At 43.3% G+C, this 20,766-nt stretch overlaps 1 pseudogene; it reads right to left on the bottom strand.

Annotated features, from left to right (window-relative positions):
• Window positions 1-8,696: 8,696 nt before the first annotated feature.
• LOC100556495 (lamin-A-like) lies at window positions 8,697-11,093 on the bottom strand (annotated as a pseudogene).
• Between the last annotated feature and the right edge of the window lie 9,673 nt (window positions 11,094-20,766).

Genomic DNA, 20,766 nt, shown 5'->3' with positions numbered 1-20,766 from the left:
GCTTGAAACGGAGCGCGCTGTCCAGACACAACTCGCTCCGGAGGTTGACGAATTGACTCCGCGAAGTTACTTCGCGGGTAAATCACCTATATAGAGTCTAACTTTCCCGCCGAAGCAGTTCTCTGGGAACCAGAAACGAAAGCTAATCTTTGAGACCAGATGTTTGACTCCTTAAGGATTCTCACGAAAAAGCAGACTTAATTGGCTGAATTCTTGGCTGCTATCCTCGCACTCCTGCGCGAAGCAGCTTCCAAACCTCTCTGTTGTTTACAAAACTCATGGCGGGAGAACACAGGGGAAGTGGGCTCCGGATTTGTTTGACATACTTCTGGGTCACAACTCTCTTGCAGGTGCAAGGTTCCCAGATCTGCCTGGGAAAGATCTGGCTGGGAAGATTCCAGTTCAGACTGGGAAGGTAAAAAACCCAAGTTTTCTTCATCATCAGGCATTACAGTGTCATAAGCAGGACTACAAGGCCCATGAGTCATCACACTATCCCCCTCCTCAGGGCCCCTCCCAAACTGGGACTCTCTCCCCGAAGCGCGAGGCCGCGGTTTGGTGGGATAAGTCTGATGAAAGCGACGGGTTAGATCAGGAGCGTGAACTGTGGAGGCGTCTTCCCAAGAGCGCTCCTCAGGGCCAAAACCCACCCAGTCAATGAGATATTGCAGGCGGCGGCGGTGAAAGCGAGAATCTAAAATGTCCTCAACCTCGAACTCCTCCTCCCCATTCATCAAAACAGGAGGGGGAGCCGGTTGGTCTGTATCAGGACGCACACCATCCGCCGGAAGGAGCAGGGAACGGTGAAACACTGGGTGGATGCGCATTGAACGCGGAAGTTGGAGTTTGAAAGTCACGGGGTTTAATTGCGCCACCACTGGATAAGGGCCAATGAAACGGGCATCTAACTTCCGGCAAGGGCGGTGGGAGGGCAGAAAGCGAGTGGACAGGAAAACCCGATCTCCTACCTTGATTTCGGGGCCCGGCTGGCGATGTTTGTCAGCGTGGCGTTTATAGTCCTCCTTGGCTTGGTCCAGTTGCTGGAGCAAAAGTTGTTGTACCGCTGTGAGTTCCTGCAGCCAATCCTCTGCTGCGGGAACTTCTGAAGTTTCAATGACAGGGGGAAAGAAACGTGGGTGGAAGCCGTAGTTTGCAAAGAACGGCGTTTCTTTTGTAGAAGCTTGAACTCCATTGTTATAAGCAAACTCTGACAGTGGTAACAGAGAAGCCCAATTGTCCTGTTGGTAGTTTACATAACAGCGAAGATACTGCTCCAAGGTGGCATTGGTGCGCTCCGTTTGCCCATCTGTTTGAGGATGATGAGCTGAAGATAAGCGAGAGTCTATGCCCAATAGTTTTTGTAGTGCCTTCCAAAAACGAGAGGTGAATTGAGATCCACGGTCTGAGACTAAACTCTTGGGCAATCCATGTAGTCTGAAAACATGTTGAAGGAATAGATCTGCAGTCTCTTTGGCCGTGGGGAGACCTTCACAGGGTATGAAATGGGCTAACTTGGTGAAAAGGTCCACCACCACTAGGATCGTGGTGAATCCACAGGAAGGTGGTAGGTCAGTGATGAAATCCGCAGAAATTATTTCCCATGGGCGAGATGGGGTAGGAAGGGGATGTAAAAGCCCTGAGGGTTTCTCCCTTCTTATCTTGGAGCGCTGGCATACTGGGCAGGTGTTGACATATTTTTCCACATCTTTGCGGATCTTGGGCCACCAAAAATCCCTTAGGATCAGATGCATGGTTTTAAATAGTCCGAAATGCCCTGCTGGTTTGCAGTCATGACACAGACGAAGCGCTTTTTCCCTGCCCGGTCCGGGTGGGATATAAACATGATTTCTATAGCAAAGTAGTCCATCTTTAAGCGAAAAGGGAAAATGCAGACCTTGACGAAGTTGGTCCTGCGCCCAGGCATCTGCTTGCTGACTAGCCCTGATTTCTTGAGCACAGATGGGTCCTGGAGTAGAGGAAGTTGAACCAATGGGAGTGGATTTGGTGTTCCCCACTGTGAGCGTGGCAAAGTTCTCGGGTTGTAGTAGTTGGGATTCAAAGGTCTCCTTGCGTCCTGCAGCGTATTCCGGTTTACGTGACAGGGCGTCTGCTTGCTTGGTTTGGGCTGGGGTCACATAATGGATCTGGAAGTTGAAACGTTCAAAGAATAAAGCCCAACGTTGCTGCCTCTGATTTAGTTTGCGGGCAGTTCTTAGATGTTCTAGATTTCGATGATCAGTGTGGACTTCAATGGGAAATTTGGCCCCTTCTAGCCAATGTCTCCAAGTTTCAAAGGCTGCCTTTATGGCCAGTAGTTCCTTTTCCCAAATGGTGTAATTTCTCTCTGGTGTGGTTAGTTGACGGGAGTAAAAGGCACAGGGATGAAGGTGGTCTCCCACCGGTTGTAAGAGTACAGCCCCAATTGCCACATCCGAGGCGTCCGCTTGCACAACAAAAGGGGTTCCAGGATCTGGGTGCTGTAGAATTGGCTGGGACGTGAATAATTTCTTTAGTTGCTGGAACCCTTTCTCTGCTTGATCAGTCCAGCGGAAGGGCTGTTTTCCACGGATGCAGCTAGTGATTGGGTCAGACCAGCGGGCAAAATCTGGAATGAACTTGCGGTAATAGTTCGCGAACCCCAAGAAACGCTGCACCTCTTTCTTGTTAGTTGGCGCCCGCCATTCCAATACTGCTGAAACCTTGGCTGGATCCATGGAGAGCCCTAGAGGCGAGATACGGTAACCAAGGAAATCTACCTCTTGTAGATCGAAAGCGCATTTTTCCAACTTGGCATAAAGTCCATGATCTCGCAAACGTTGTAACACCATTTTGACGTGGTTCTCATGTTCTGATTGTGATCTAGAAAACACCAAAAAATCGTCCAGGTAGATTATCAAGAACCGATCTAGATAGTCCTGAAAAATATCATTGACAAAATGCTGGAACGTTGCGGGGGCTCCGCATAATCCATAATTCATAACTCGGGACTCGAATAATCCGAATTTAGTCTGAAAGGCAGTCTTCCACTCGTCCCCTTCTCTGATGCGAACTAGATTATAAGCCCCTCGAAGATCCAGCTTGGTGTAGACCTTGGCTCCTCGAAGTCGGTCCAGTAGATCCGAGATTAAGGGCAGGGGATAACTGTTCCGCTTGGTGATATTGTTCAATGCTCTGTAGTCCACCACCAAGCGTAATTCCCCTGACTTCTTCTTCACAAACATCACTGGGGAGGCGGCTGGGGATTGGGAGGGTCTGATGAATCCCTTGCGAAGGTTTGTCTCTATGAATTCCCTGAGAGCTTCTTGCTCCGGTTCAGTCAGGGAGTATAGGTGCCCTCGCGGGATCGGGGCCCCCTCCACCAAGTCAATGGCACAGTCATAAGGTCTATGTGGGGGTAATTTCTCGGCTTCTTTTTCATTGAATACATCCCAATACTCGGAGTACTTCTTGGGCAGGGTGATGATGGGCTCGGTCTCTGTGGCATGGCAGACCTTGGCTACGAGGCAATGGTTTTGGCAGTACTTTGAAGCAAACTGCAGTTCTCTGTTGGACCAGGAGATGCTTGGGTCGTGGAGAGTCAGCCACGGGATTCCCAAAATCACAGGGAAATGGGGAACCTCGGTAACAAAGAAAGAAATCTCTTCCATATGTTCCCTTATCCACATCCTGGTGGGTTCTGACCACTGGCTTACGGGCCCCGTCTTGAGGGGGCGGCCGTCTATGGCTTGCACCACACGGGCATTCTTGAAGTCATGATATTGTAATCCCAGAGAGTCGGCATACTCTCTGTCAATGAAGTTGTTGGTGGCTCCGGAGTCTATCATGGCGTGGATCATGACGGGTCCCCTTTTTGCTGACCATAAGGTGACCACTAGAAGGAACAGGACCCCGGTTGGCGGCTCTTGAATGGGTTTTCTGACCGGGTTGGCGAGCCTCTCTACGCCCGGTCGTTGGCTTCCCCCGCCGGCTGTGTGCCAGCCGCCTCAGACGCCTTCGTCTCCGTGGAGGACGCCGCCGCAAGACGGGCGGCGGGCTTCCCTTTGGCTGGACACTCTGGCGAAGTGGCCCCCATTTCCGCAATACCAGCAGAGATTTAAGCGTTGGCGACGGGCCTTCTCGGCGGCATCTAACCTGGGTCGCACGTTGCCCAACTGCATCGGCACCTCCTCGCTCCCTCTGGGGTATGGGGTTGGTGGTGGGGGTCTCCACACTGGACGCGGCTGGACGCTGGCGGGAGCGGGGGGTTTTGCCCCAGCTCTACCGCTCTGACCACGTACCCATTGTTTCCTGTTGGCAATCAAGACTTCAGCCCGTAAACATTGGTCAATGAGTGCTTCGAGGGACTGGGGAGGGTCCACCTTGGAGATTTCTTCCAGCATTTCAATGTTGAGACCCTCCCGAAATTGTCCCCTGAGGGCTACATCGTTCCAGCCGGTGCTGTGGGCCAGCACTCGGAACTCAGCTATGTACTGAGACATGGGTCTGTCTCCTTGAAAGAGGCGCCGGAGTTTATGGCCGGCTGCCTCCAAATTGTCCTCGATTCCCCAGGTCTCCTTAAGGTGATCCAAGAAGCGTTGCGCTGTTCTTAGGTGGGAAGAGGCTTGATCGAATAGGGCCGTCGCCCAGCTGGCCGCTGGTCCGTCTAGAAGGCTGTAAACCCACGCCACCTTGATGTCTTCTTGGGGAAACTCGGCGGCACGGGCCTCTAGGTAAGCCTGGCACTGGCGGCGGAAAACTTGGACCTTGGAAGCTTCTCCAGAAAACTTAGTTGGCAACGCCATGGCCGGGAGGCGGACTCCGCGCTCCCTCAATCCTTTTATTTCTCCATCCTGCGCGTTGAGTCTGTCACGGATGCGATCCACTTCATCTTTGCTGATGGTGTAGCTGAGCGGCTGCCCAGCCGGCGCGGCTCCGGTCGACATTCTGGCCTTGGTTAATTGGTGCTTATGGGTGGCGGAGTCAAACTGTCAGGACCCAGGCTGCAAAGGCACCAATAACCAAACACAGAGGCCAGAATCTATCTAATATCTTTATTGAAGGAATATATAAAGTTAATAAAAGCAAGTATATGAAATAGTCCAAAAGCAGACCTTTCAGGAAAGGTCTAAATTAGTCCAAAAAAGCGATGTCCAATATGAAATATTAAGGTTCAAAGTTGTAATCCAATAACCGAAACACTCACTTTGCCAGGCAAAGTGAGGGGAGATGACAAGGTCCTTTAGTCCATAAACTTGAGCAAGGCTAGGAAATAACTTGATACTTGAAACAAGGCTTAAAACGTGGAACAAGGTAACAAGGAACAAGAACAAGGTCCGTGGAAAAACTTGGTAAAATCCGTGATACAAGGCAATGTTTAGTCCTGGGAAACAAGCAAGGTCCGTAGGTAAACAAAGGCAGAAACAGGAGCGAAGGCTGGAAAGCAGGGCAAGGCTTGAGCAGGAGCGAGGCTTGAAACGGAGCGCGCTGTCCAGACACAACTCGCTCCGGAGGTTGACGAATTGACTCCGCGAAGTTACTTCGCGGGTAAATCACCTATATAGAGTCTAACTTTCCCGCCGAAGCAGTTCTCTGGGAACCAGAAACGAAAGCTAATCTTTGAGACCAGATGTTTGACTCCTTAAGGATTCTCACGAAAAAGCAGACTTAATTGGCTGAATTCTTGGCTGCTATCCTCGCACTCCTGCGCGAAGCAGCTTCCAAACCTCTCTGTTGTTTACAAAACTCATGGCGGGAGAACACAGGGGAAGTGGGCTCCGGATTTGTTTGACATACTTCTGGGTCACAACTCTCTTGCAGGTGCAAGGTTCCCAGATCTGCCTGGGAAAGATCTGGCTGGGAAGATTCCAGTTCAGACTGGGAAGGTAAAAAACCCAAGTTTTCTTCATCATCAGGCATTACAGTGTCATAAGCAGGACTACAAGGCCCATGAGTCATCACACCCATGCCCTGGAACCCAACAAGACACCAGGAACTTTATTTGCCTGCTTAGCAAAAAATAATTATAAAGTACTATAGTAGAGTCTCACTAATCCAAGCCTCACTTATCCAAGCCTCTGGATAATCCAAGCCATTTTTGTAGTCAGTGTTTTCAATATATTGTGATATTTTGGTGCTAAATTCATAAGTACAGTAATTACAACATAATATTACTGCGTATTGAAATACTTTTTTCTGTCAAATTTGTTGTATAACATGATGTTTTGGTGCTTAATTTGTAAAATCATAACCTAATTTGATGTTTAATAGGCTTTTCCTTAATCCCTCCTTATTATCCAAGATATTTGCTTATCCAAGCTTCTGCTAGCCCGTTTGGCTTGGATAAGTGAGACTCTACTGTACTACTAATAGTAATTTTCATTTACATTCCACCTTTTCCCAATAACAGGACTGAAGGCAGCTAATGACATAAAAAACTATGAGTTAAAATTAATACAAAATTCAGAGTAAAAGTAAAAATATTAGTGTCATCTCATATCTTTTAGTTCAATAAACTTAATTTATGGAGCGATTTAAAATATATTTTTATATCTATTGTTAGATCTTAGAATGAATTCTGCTGCAGATTCCTGAAGTTTGGCCCCAATCTATTGATAGTACTAGAATAGACCTATGCAATCAACTGTTCAGTTGTAAGTCAACTTGTATGTAAATCTCATTGGTTAAATTGCTTTCGTTCAGCTTACCAATAAGAGTCAGACTTTGGTCTATAATTATTATAAGGCGTGTTTGTAATGAAGTATGAATTTGGTTTACAGATGTTATGTTTAATTGTGTGTTTGTGTTTTAAAAGGGTAAGTATCACAGTTATTGCATCTTAGCATTCTGAGGCAGGTTGCCATAGAAACGTAGGCGGGGCCAGCTGTCATTTGGCAGAAGAGAGTTTGAAAAGAAACTTAGTCAGTCAGTCTGTGATCAGAGAACTACAGGGAAGATTGATTTTAGTCTGGGCTCTGGTGAAGCTCAGGGAACGCTGATCCTAAGTTAGGGGATCAGGGATAAAATAGGTTTGGTGACTTATTTTAAGGTAGTCTGTTAGTGGAGAAAGAACTGACGTTTTAAGAAGTTTGGAACACCTCAATATAGTTTTGTAACTGTTGAAGAAAGTGTAACTCTGAGAAGCAACATTGTAACCACTAAGCTCTGTGCCTGAAATAAACTTGTTATTGTTCTTTCAACATCCAAGCCTCTGTCACACATATTCTAAACTAAGTTAGGCTACCATCTAAAGTGAATAAGAAGAAGAAAGGGAAAAAAGATTCCCCTCTGCCTGAGTTCTTTACAGTGTTAATCAGCCTTTTAAAAATTCAAGGTCTTTTTGATTTTATCTCTTTAAATTTTGTGTATTATCTGGAAAAGCTATTATGTTTTGTTGTGTAAACCAGTGGGGTGGGCAACATGGGGCCCCCCATTATTCTTAGTCAGTCTAGCCTATGGTGAGTTTGGGAATGATTGCTATTACAGTCCAATATCGCCTAGAGACTGACTTGCTTCTCGGGAAAGTACAGACTTTTTTTCAGTCTGCTTTGGAAAAGCAGCATACAAATTAATGAAAGAAAAAGAAGAGAAGGAAGCATATTTTGATTTGTTTGCTAGTATTTATTCTTAAGGAAACTAAAGAATCTTGGCCTTAAACTCCATGGCAAATATTTGTTTTTGGTAATATATGGGATTGGTTTTCCAGTAACCCAGCCATTTCCCATTTTTACCTCAGAGTAATGTTATACCTTGTGATGTGGGATGAGGTGAACGAAACCTTTAAACACTCCTTTTACCCACAAGCCACAGAGAGAGCAGATGTCATTACAGACTTCACTTCTGAATGTTCAATGTGGCTGTGCTGGGCGGCTTTTAAAATACCATCACTTCTGTGTTCTTCAGCTGCAGACTTCTTATGAACTGGAGCATCCACATAACTGCCGAAGAAGAGTGGAAATTTATTTGATCAGAACCACAGAATCTTGGCTGATGGGATAAAATAGCAGCTGCCAAACCTGAGAGCTGAGGTGACAAGTTTTTTAGCAGTGGCTGTAAAAGGCAAACTTTGGCTTCAGCTGGTGAGAGAGTATGCCCCATTGGCTCCAACAGCACTTACTTCTGAGTAAATACACATAAGGCTGTATTATTATTCTCCCTTTCTTAACAGTGTGTATACTCAGCCATTCCATCCAGCTTCTAGGGGAATATAAAAATGATGTTTTCTTTAAAATGTTTTTCTTAACTTTCTTTGAACATACAGTTTGGTCAAAATGTTCACAGCATCAATGAGCCACTGATCTTAGTGGAGAGAATTAGTCAGATGCTCACTTATACCACTGAAATCATACAAACACTATATATACAGAGAAAGAGAAAGAGAGAGAGAGAGATTATTAAAGAGCAAAGATGGATGACCATTACATTGTGCTGCATTTTTGAGGGGCCTGCTGGTGCAGGCTGGGTCTGCCCAGGATGTAGGAGTGGGACAGGAGCCCCTCTGTGAGGCTGGAGCCCCCCTGAGAGTGTGTTGGTGGCCCCCCTCCAGCCCCCGTGGCTGTGGTGACAGAGGAGTTGGAGGTCCCCCCAGAATTCTTGGTTGGCTGCCTGCCAGAGAGGCACAGAATGGTGCACAAGCACAATTCATATTCCCTGGGTCCCCGGAGGTGCTGCAGTGAATGCTATCTTTGTCCTCGTCATTGACATGACCACTATGGTGCACATCAGTTTCTGCATGAGGAGGTGAGGAGGGTGGAACGGAGGCTGTTGCCAGATTCCCAGGGGACCTGGTTCTTCCAGACCATGGCGGACGGAGGGTTGTGGCTGATCCTGGCCCCCGAGGCCCAGATTGTCACCATCTGCCCTGCTTTAAGGGTGAACTTCAGGGTGAATCGATAAAAGATGGGTGCTTCTTTTCCGTTCTGCCGTTTGATCTGTCAATCGAGTTCATGGTCCTTGCTGGACTTGTTGCTGAGGTGAACAAACTTATCCTCCAGGTCTACCTCCTCCATGGCCACTCTTCCTCTCGTCCTAGCAAGATGGGAGAAGTTGGTGTGGCTCTCTGCGCTGGCCCCCAACTTCCACTTCTTGGTTGAACTGTGCATTGAGGAGGAATAATGATAGTTGCTCTTCGGGGAGTTGGAGCTGATAGACAGGTGCAGCCTCTTCTCTTCCTCCAGGAGCTTGTGGTAGGTTCAATGCTTGATCTCCATGTCGAGGCCCAGCTTGATGTCCAGCAACTCCTGGTATCCATCCAGCTGCTGCAGGACAGCCATCTCTTGCTCCTTCTTGGCCAGGATCTGGCAGCTGCTGTCCCACTCCCACACCAAGGCATCCTCCAAGTCCTGCAGCTTGGCCTCCTTGGCCACCATCTGCTTCTGCAGCTGGCTGAGCTCAGCGGAGAGGGTGTCAATGCAGATGCGTGCCTGCTGCAGCTCCTCGTGGGCATGCTACTGTTCCTTTCAGCTGACTGCTTGGCATTCTCCAGCTTGGCGCTGTAGGTCTTCTTCAGCTCCTCCTTGTAAATGCACAACTGGGCCTTGTGCTTCCCCCTCAGGTCCTGCAGGGCCTTGGCCAGCTTGCTCTGAAACTCCTGCTGCCGCCCGCTGACCATCTTCACCAGCTGCATCTCGTGCCGGTACTCGCTCTTGTGCAGCTTCTCTCTGTGCATGTACTTTTGGAAGTGCATCTCCTTCTTCAGGGTCTGGAAGTGGTTCTCAGCATGAACCCAGTGCAGCATTTCATCTGAAGCTGCTTCTTGACCTCAGCCAAAGCAGCTTCCAACTTGGTCAGCTGGGCCTGGAGGTCCTGGAGGTGGGTGTCCAGGCTGCACTTCTCTCCCAAGGCAGTGCCGAGGGCAAACTCCTTGGAGTTCAGCAGGGCTCCTAGGTCCTTTAGCCAGGCCTGAGCCGAGAGCAGGTCCCCTTCCTTTTTGGCATTCCTGGCCTGGAGCTCCTTGTGTTCCTTGCAGAGCCTGGCGAGCTCGAGCTGGACGCGCTCCTCTGTCTGGTGAAACTGAGGCTTAGGTCTGTGTGTGTTTCCAAACAAAATGTAGGCATAACAGTTTGAATGTTGGACTAGTTTGAATTCCCTCTAGCCTTTAGAATCCCACTGGATGATGTTGAAGCCACTCTCTCTGAGCCTCAGAGCAAGGCAATGTCAATATCCTCAGAACATCTTACCAAGAAAAACCCATGATAGATTTTCCATAAGTCTGAAGATTCACAACAATAACAACAATGTCCCTGTTTCCTTAATTTACAGTCCATATTGGATGATTCTGCACCCATAGACTCAATTTTTCATGGCTTGAAAATATTCCAAAAAATTCCAAAAGGAAAACTGGTTTTACCATTTTATATAAGGGACATAATTTTACTATGTCATTGTATATAATGGGACTTGAGTATCCATTGACTGATTGTACTATATTGCTGGCCTCCTACCAATTAAAGAGAACCCCATGAAGGTAAACATGGCCATGGTACATGACTGTTGTCTCACACATGAGCTGTGATCCAAGACTCTAGGATCTATCAGTTGTGCTGGTGCAAGAAACATGGCTGGACTCCTTATCCTCTACTCCATCTTCATAAACCCTAGGCATAGCAGATCTGGTCATGTTGCATTTTGTCATATCCGAATCATATTAATAAATATTGGTACTTCTGAAGACTTGGATATGCTGAGATTTAGCAATAGATTATTTATAGATAACCTGTGACCTGTTTAGATACTAAAACCTAATTTATAAGTTAGTTTATAAGTTTTTAGTGGTCAGAGCCTTGGGGATTTTGAATCAGGTCCTCCCAGTTCCTAGCTCCTCACCCATGGCTGTTAGACATATGACCTCTTCACACATGCCGCTTGGGTTGCAATTCCAGCAGTGCCCATCCGGGGGTGTGGGTAACCCATCGCCACACACCCCGCATTGCCTGCCTCACTTATGTCCCCATCCCATGAGGGGAAGCATCCGCTGCCTGACTCCTGTCATGTTGCTGCCACAGCGACATGTTCTGGTTCGCCTTCTCCTTTATGATGGAGCCCCACCGGAAGTTGTAGTGAGTCATGGGATGGGAACTGGCGGGCTCTGTCATAAAGGAGAAGGCAAACAGTTGCATACCGCCAATTTTGCCCTTTTCTAATGAGTTTGTTAAAACTACAGAACTTCATTGACTTCACAAAATTCTTAATATTACTGAAATGTCAGCCCCCTTTTGCTCATTTATCTTTATCATGTACTGAGACTAGAATGACAACTATTTTGTGCTAAAACAATACCAATCCCCCCCCCCCCCCTTAGCTGGTTTTACGCATTTGTCATCTGCGTTTCAGACTGGTATAGATAACAAGATTAGCTGGTATTTCTGGGCAACAAATGAGTATAAACAGAACAGCAGGATTTGAAATCCTTGGCTAAGCATATATAGGTTTATACTAATCACAGAGGAAAAAACGTTTGACATTTCTTTCAACTCTTTCCACTCAATTCATTGCTGGAATGAGGTGGTGTACTCAAACGTCTGCTTTAGTCATGTACTGAACAAGTATTTTCAAGACAGATTGGCAAACCCAGCTGAAAAATACCAATACAATATGCATTGCAGGAGTCATAGAAACTAGCAGAGTAAGAAAATTAAACATGCACATGCCGTCTTTTGAAAATTATAGAGGAACGCACATAGGATCTTTTAAAAATGAACAGAAATAATTTGCTCTTTCCTTTCCCATAATACAAGAGTGTCCAAGGCTATTGCTGGAGTCATAGCCATTTGTTCTAAGACTGAGAAAAGGAATGCTTTTTCCAAGTAATAATTTTTTTCAAGTAATAATTTTTGAGAATTTGCCACCATGAGTTCTAGTGAAGGATCCTGGCTTCATTTGTTTCTTCGTTATTTCTAGGACTGATTATAGCTAATCACTCAGAGCAATGTATTTAACAACCCACAAGTTCTAAATAAATTAAATTTAAAATGATAAATCAATTGGAACTATTTGGCTGGTATCCTGTTGTGAATTATGTTCTGACCAACGCAATAACCAAAGTTGTCCCAAATTCACTTCCTTCGTTTGACAGTACTGGAGTAGGCAAGGATGTATCTAACTGTAACGGGATATACCACATGTATATCACCTGCACTGGAAATTGTGACTGTTCAAGACTGGTCTTGTAACCCCTGTCAATTTTGCATTCCTGCCCTAAGGGGATAAACACCAAAATTTACATGAAATTCAGATAATATCAACTTCTTGAAAAAGAGATTCCCCATTGTTGTTGTTTTTTATTTTTTCTATTTCTCTTCTGTAAATCTCAAGCAAATTCCTCGTGCCTGTTTTTGGAGTTTTGATAATATTGTCTGCAAAGGTAACATTTCAAACTGTAACCTCTAATTTTCCAGTGTTACAGTTGAAAATTTTAACATGCTACAATTTACACAGACATGCCAGCTTGAAAAACATGCACACAGAATTGCTGTAGGGCATCACACCTTATACATTTTTAATATTCATGCATATAGAAACTACAGCTGGAATTTTCTGAAGTAGATTAATTTGAAGAGAGAAGCCAATTTAATATAGCCAGCAAAAATGCTTAAGATTTTTTTTTTAAATAACGGAAATTAAACTGTTTTATAAATGCTCTTTAACAAGTGCAAGGCAGTGATTAAACTCAGAAATCCAGGAAATTCAGAGCAAATGTATCTCTGGTTCACATTTCCCACTGTGTCCCATGAACAGAGTTTGAGAATACAGGTATATGTAGTCAATGCCATCCTGCACTGTTTTCACAGTTCTGCAATAGATGAAATATACTTTGGGTGAATTAAAGGTGAATGTAGCAATAGGGAAAATATAGGTCAGAGCAGCCTATTAAGTTGATCTCCTTTGCATTATGGGCCAGAAAGACAACCTGCTTTTAGGTTGAGGTTGTGTGATCCCTGCTAAGTACAGTAAACATGTTCGTAGTTAAAATACACCAACTAAACAACTTTACTGAGGTTTCAGAACATACTATTTGGAAATTGACATGAAATATAAAGTAAAATATTTGTGAAATGATATTTCTCTTTACACAGAAAACCTTCCTCTTCCTCTTCTTTGTCTTGGAGCTTCCTCTACCCTTCTAAAAGTGGAGAGTCCCCAACCACCCAATCCAGCAGATTTTGGGGTACATGGGACTCTGTGAGTTTGGACTAGAGAATTGCCCGTATTCCCTGGTGTGCAAAGAAGACAATCCATCAATGGGATCAGTAACTGACCACAAAAGTAGTAATTGGAAGCTTAGGAAGCTTTGGAACTAAAGTTTGGAACTCTAGAGAGGCTGGAATGTCTTTCCATTGGGAGATAAAGACTTTCTTTTTTATTCAGATAGACTTTTAGAACTGACAGCCTTGGGCAAAAGGATTGGGAATTTCGGGTTGTTTTAAACATTAATGTTCAATTTTTCCAAATCTTTTTAGAGTGTATGCTTTTAATATGGTTAATGCTAAATTTCATTTTACTATTGAGTCTTTGTATATTTTAGTTGTAATCCTTTAAATGTGTCTGCCACCTTGAATCCATGTCTTGGAGAAAAGGCAGGATATGTAAATAAAATCAACAACGATCTATTATTGCTCTAACATGAAAAGTGAGTGCAAAAGATACTATAATAACAAAGCTGCTAAATTTTCTCTACTTACCTGGTAGTAAGATTCACTGAACTCATATGAAAAGATAGATATGCTTAAATTTATATAAGCAATTATACTATTTATTTATTTATCTATCTATCTATCCATCCATCCATCACGTTAGAAGCAATTGAAGATACAGATATAATATATAAAAGAAACCGCAAGGAAAGTTAAAAACTTGGCATTATACTAAATTTCCTTTGACCAGAAGCTGGCCACTTGGAGTGCCTCTTGTGTTGCTATAAGAAGGTCCTCCATTGTGCATGTGGCAGGGCTTAGACTGCATTGTAATAAGTGGTCTGTGCTTTGCTCTTCTCCACACTTACATGTCATGGACTCCACTTTATAGCCCCATTTCTTAAGATTGTGGTGGTGCCAGAGTACAGTCTGTTCAGTGCCTTCCAAGTCGCCCAGTCTTCTGTGTGCTCAGGAGGGAGTCTCTCATTCAGTATCAGTCATGGCTTGAGGTTCTTGGTTTTAGCCTACCACTGTTGGACTCTCACTTGCTGAGGTGTTCCTGCAAGTATCTCTGTAGATCTTAGGAAACGATGTCTTGATTTAAGGCATTGGTTTGCTGGCTGATATCTGGACAGAAGATGGGCCAGAGATGTCAATGCCTTGGTCCTTTCATTACTGGTTGCTACTTCCCAACAGATGTCAGGTGGTGCAGTATAATTTCTCTGGCGGTATAGGACACAGGCATCCTGTGATAATGTGCCATGTCTCATTAAGAGACACATCCACTGTTTAACATGGTGAGATGTATTCCACACTTCCATACTAATGAAGGAGAATGTGTGTCTGTGGGTGTTTCTACATTTCACAATAATAGCATTGTGATCCCACTTTAACTATTACAACTCTATCCTATGAATTCTGGGATTTATGAGTTTTGTGAGATACATAGAATTCTTTGCCAAGGACATTAATGGAGTAGTCCAGGGGAGATTTTTCCAAGCAGTTTCCCAAACATTATAGATCCCAGCATTCTGTAGTATGTGCTGTAGACAGTTGAAGGGAATCAAGTTACTATATCTCTGTGGATTGCGTTGTCGAAGGATTTCATGGCTGGAATCACAGGGTTGTTGTGTGTTTTCTGGGCTGTATGGCCATGTTCCAGAAGCATTCTCTCCTGACGTTTCGGCCACATCTATGGCAGGAATACTCAGAGGTTGTGAGGTTATCTCACAACCTCTGACGATGCTTGCCATAGATGTGGGTGAAATGTAAGGCAAGAATACTTCTGGAACATGGCCATATAGCCCGGAAAACACACAGCTCTCTGTGGATTCTCTGTGTCTTGTTTGTCATAGAGCAAAGACTGTGAAACCGTGACACCTGAAACTTGGCATAAGTATTAAAAGAAACCTACAGGTGTTGGTTTCTTTTTTCTTTCTCATGATTATTTTTTTTTCTAAAATGGATTAATTAATTTTAAGAAATTTAAATCTGTTGATAGTTTGCAGTTCCATCTGTGATAAAGCACATTTCCTAACCAACACAACCCAGAGCAGGGAATAAGTGCTTCTTCCCACTGAAAAGCCATTATATTTCTTAAAAATGAAGAGGGAAAAAGAAGGTTCTGTTTCTTGGTAGGAGAAGGAAGGAAGCTGAAGAAACACCAGGCAGAGAAAAAGAAATGTCCCTGATAAAGGAAAAGGTGTGCAAAAGAAGAAATAGCAGAGACAGGGAAAAAAGAGTGCTTAATTGGGCAAGGAACAAAATATTATTTTATTGGTTGGGCAAATATGTTACGTAATTTGTGCTACCTTTTGCCTTGTTTCTCATGATCCACAGTTGCATATTCTCCAAGATTTCACAGATGAAAGCTGGGACATGTGTGGCCAAGCAACATCAGAGTGGATATTCTTTTTGGGTGCCTTGCTCTGGTAAAGTATATGGAATGCATAGTTGCAATGTATTTACTGTAGCACATAGTTTGACCCAGAGTCCCAACGTTTCTTTGGAAGACTGCAAAATACTGAACCTTAACAGTTAAAGTTCAGGTCAAGAAAATAGACCCAACAACCTGACATCAAAGAACAAATCTGTACTTTAGAATGCAAAACAAATGGTTAACTGATTAAAAAATGAATGGAATCTTATTCTGCTCCTCATATATAATATAACCTTTTGACATTACTTTGGCTAAATTAAGTCTACCATTTTAAGACCTTGTCCTGGGCTTGACTTTTATGTTTGGATTACACCTGGTCCCGTCTGCATGTTTAAACAAAGCAATCACTTTCTACAGCAGTTGCCAAGGGTGTTGTTACAGCAGGTGTGTGGTGATCTTACAGTTTCCCTTTACAGGGAAGTAGCTCATCTGATAAGTAAGGTGACCTAAAGTTCATTCTAAAGCACAAATCATCTTATCTCTCGACATCATCTCACAAAGCTTCTACTAAAAGGAGACATCATCAGGAGGTTAACATGTGTTTGAAATGTACAGGTGTTTGGGGCTATATAGAAGTAAATTTTCCTAGAATTTTTTAGCACTAAATTATTTAAACCTTTTGGCAGATGTCAACGATAGAATCACACTGGAGGATTTAGAGATTCTTAGACAGAACACTTATGTAAGCATTTGTAAATCCTCCAGCAGGATAATGTGGTGAACTTCTAGTGGATGATGACTATAGAGCTATGCTGGAGGATCTAGATCTAGGATCCCAAACTAAGGCCCGTAGGTCCAAGGTCATTTACCCGTCCCGCCCCCAAGCTTTAGACTTAAGGTCACCCTAAGTTTGAAACAACAATCCTAATTAACTTGACTATCCCATCAGCCAAAAGCAGGCCCCTACTTCCCACTGAAATACTAGTAAGTTTATGTTGGTTGATGTTACTTTTCATTTTAAATATTGTATTTTTCATGTTTTCTTGCACTACAAATAAGATATGTGCAGTGTGCATAGCAATCCATTCATTTTTTCATACTATAGTTTGGCCCCCCAACAGTCTGAGCGACCGTGATCTAGTCCTCGGCTTAAAAAGTTTGAGGATCCCTAACCTAGATATTCCTAGAGAGGTGTTCACTCAGGTTAAAAAAAGTAGTTTTTTATTCCCCGTTTTCTTACTTTTGTGGTGCCCTTAATCCCAGAGAATGTGAAGAGCAGACTGTGTGTGTTCTTTTAAGAGTTGCAGAAGGAAGTATTCACTACCTTCTTGCACAATGTCTGCCCTCACCAGGCAAATTTCAATGGCTACAGGGCTGGAACTCTAGAAGTCAAGATGACTAAACGTAAGCTGTCCTACTTTGCACACATTATGAGATAATATGACTCACAGGAAAATACACTAATATTTAGCAAACTGGAAGGCAGTAGGAAAAGAGAAAGACTTTACTACAGTTCGATCGATTCAGTCAAGGAAGCCATGGCGTTTAGTTGGCAAGACCTGAGCAGAGCAGTTAATGATTGGCTATTTGGAGGCGTCTCATTCATGGGGTCACCATTACTTGAAGTTAACTAGTCAGCAAATAAGAAAATGAACAATGATCCAATTATACATTGTGTGTTTTACTAGCCCAAATATGAACATCAATAACTAGCAAAGGGAAAAATAAGAAAAGATGGGGAAAGGCAGATGAACTCAAGGGGATTATTTAATTCTAAAATCATTTGGCTTTTCAGGATGTAAAATGGGTTATGTGTCTCTGTGGGGAATAGTTTCTCTTGCAAGAGTGATTGGGTAAGTTTGCCGAGATTTCCTCCAAGGATTGAGTCTTGCTCTGATTCTGCTACAATCTCTGAAAAACCACAAAGCAGAGTTCGTGTAACTCTCTTCCAGACAGTTTCTCTCCCAGCAATGGCAGCATTGTCCACTGTGATCAAGGGCCAGGCTACAGACACACACACATACACACATATATCTGCCTTCCTTCAACATCTGGAATTCATTTTGTGCTTGAAGGGACTGCGCATAAGAGGCAGACAGAATTCAATAACATCTCTCTCCTGCCTCATTGTTGGCTGCCTCAGATGGTCAGATAATGAGAGCACTACTGTGAGTGAAAGTGTTTATGTGTTTATGTGAAGGCAGGTATGTGCGGGGGTTTTTTGTGTATGAAAGATTTTATTATTTAATGCTGTGTGTTCAGCCGGACACTAACTAGGGATATCATTAGGGCAGAAGTGTTGCACAGAGACGGAGTCAGATGAGCCATGGATGCTATATGCAGATTTTAGAGAAACACTTTTGCATAGTGAAAATCTGTGATAATTTCCCCCTGTTTTGGAGTTTAATTCAGTTGCAATGTTCAAAGATCCCTTTTTTTGTCCCAATTCTGCAACAGCAAACTCTGTCTGCTTTCATTAGCACATGTTTTAACTTGCTGCCAGGGAATCAACTTTGACCTCCAACATGTTTATGAGAATGAGAACCACTGGTGAGCAACACTGCCCAAACTTGGCTCTCTTAAGCTGTTTTTCTTTCCCAATTAAGTCTCGGATCCGGACAGCATCCCCTGAGTAAATCCACTAAGCAGTGTGAAATCATTATACCAATTTCAGCTTCACACACATCATCCTAAATGGCTGCCAGAGGTTAGATGAATATCTGAGTTTCATTTCCCTCTCTTCATGGACTAAAATGGAACCATTCTACCAAACTTTGCAGGAACACAAAGAATTTCCCTGGATCTCGTCTGGTAATATATAAAGCTCAGGCTTTGAATGTCATTAGCAATCAACGGGATAAGCTGAACTTATATGAGGAACTATTTCCTGAAATTCCTATACCATGCTATGAACTAAAACTGGCATGAAAATGCTTTCAGATAGTCAAATGCAGTACAGGCAATATATGTATTTTATTTATCATTTATTTATATCCGCATTATCTCTCCATAAGGAGACTTAAAGTGGCTTACAATGAAAAACATTACAACTTAAAATATACAAATATACAATAATAAAACAGTATTATCATTGTATTTTATTATATATTAACAGTAGTATTATATTTAATACTTTTTATGTATTACAGTTTAGTCTCAGTTACCTCCTTCATTATCCATAATTGTTAATATTGCCTTTAAAACCATAACAAAGTTCATTTTGATACTATTAAAGTTATTTTGTTTGTTTGCTTTGGGTCTGCAAAATGGTCCATGGGGTCAGTGCCCACTGTCTCACCTACTCACATCCTACAGATCATGTCCTTCTTTAGGAATTTTCTCTATACCAGGGCTTCTTAAACTTTTCCCACTCACAACCCCTTTCCACCCAATAAATTTTTATATGAGCCTAGGTATATAAGTATATAAGATGGGTATAAAAATCAAACATTTACTGATAATAAATGAGCATTTGCAAGGCATGCTAAACAGGATGATTTCTTTTTTGTGGAGTACAACTGGAGGATTTTCTGAAGAGTCCACTGTAAAAATTGCATGTTGTTTCTAACAGTTTTGTGAAAATGGGTGGCATTCAGAAACCTTTTACTGTTGCCAAATGTTTGTGACTCCAACATTGAGCTAAGGGGATCCTGGGGTTGGGATTCACAGTTTAAGAAGCTGTTTTTAGATCCTCTAAGTGCCTTTATGGTATGCATCTACTGGAGGTTATTACAGAGTTCTGTTGGAAGACCTAGGAAATCCTAGTGAGGGTACTTCTCTGGGAACTTTCAAGATCCTGCAAGATGACTCTATGGTAACTTCTGATTGAAGTTGTTAATTGCTATTATCCATGGTCCCTAGTTTGCATGGTAAATTCAGCAAAGCATCCACCGTGACTATGGGGCCATTCTGTATGTGAAAGTAAAAAATATTGTAACTAGGAAATACCCTGACATGAAGGTCTAAGGCTGTAATCATTCAAGCAGAAAACCTTTAAATGGATGGATGTAAGCCCCATTAAGCTCAATGGGATGTAATTCCAAAGAGACTTGTAGTAAAGGTAGGTAAAGGTTTTCCCTGACGTTAAGTCCAGTCATGTCCAGCTCTGGGGGTTAGTGCTCAACTCCTTTTCTAAGCTGAAGAGCCAGCGTTGTCCGTAGACACCTCCAAGGTCACGTGGCCGGCATGACTGCATGGAACGCCGTTACCTTCCCACTGAAGTGGTACCTATTGATCTACTCACATTTGCATGTTTTCGAACTGCTAGGTTGGCGTAAGCTGGAGCTTACAGTGGGCGCTCGCTCCACTCCCCAGATTTGAACCTGGGACCTTTTGGTCTGCAAGTTCAGCAGCTCAGTGCTTTAATACACTGAGCCACCGGAGGCTTGTATAGAGCTTTTATTTAGAGATTGATTATGAAAAACCCTATAGGCACCAGATTTTGCTTGCTCTTGGAAGCTAAACAGGGTCAGTCCTGGTTAGTACTTGGATAACAGGTCACCAACTAATATTAGGCTTTTTCAGAGGAAGGAACTGACAAAACCTAAATATTCATTGCCTAAGAAAACCCTGTGAAATTCATGGGGTTGCTAGAAGTCAACAGGCAAGCTGAAGGCACATATACACATTAAATAACATAAGTTTTCATATGGGAGGTTGACCGTAGATGTGATTTAATGATAATTTGGAGGGAAGTAGTCAAATTTATGTAAAACTATCAGGCTCATGGCTCAAATTTAGGCTTTTGGGTTATGTTGCAGACACAAAAGAAGGTCAATAATTCATTAAGAACATGATCTGTTCTTTGATAGTATATTTGGTAGTATCTTGTGTAAAAACTACACACATCCATCCTTTTGTACCATGACCACATTGAAAAACTGATGGACCCATGATTTTATGATGCAGTCGGTGAGTATAGATGTGGTCTCTGATTCAGTGATTCTATGTATACACAATAGGATCCATTTGAAAGTCTTTTTTTCCTCTACTAACCTTGGAAACCCAGACAACTCCTTCCCATGGTGAATAGGCAAGGGAGCGTGGATTCCCTTTGAGCATTACCTCCCTGCTCACCTTTTCCTGACCTCTCAGGAAGGTCAAAGAGTTCCTGGAGAATCAAAGGACTAGGGAATTCCTTGTCTGATGGAAAGAGTTAGGGCATGGTCACTTGGTTTCTCTCCCCCTCCCTTTCCCCCAAGTTAATCTTTTGGTGTTTATTAGAAGAGGAACAGAGAAAGTTTGCAATCTGGGAATTAACTGCTCCTCCTCTGGCAAATA

The sequence above is a fragment of the Anolis carolinensis genome, chromosome 2 (genome assembly GCF_035594765.1).
Source record: "Anolis carolinensis isolate JA03-04 chromosome 2, rAnoCar3.1.pri, whole genome shotgun sequence".
In the NCBI taxonomy this organism is placed as follows: domain Eukaryota; kingdom Metazoa; phylum Chordata; class Lepidosauria; order Squamata; family Dactyloidae; genus Anolis; species Anolis carolinensis.
Note: the sequence above shows the minus strand (reverse complement) of the source record. Positions and strands in the feature narration are given on the sequence as shown.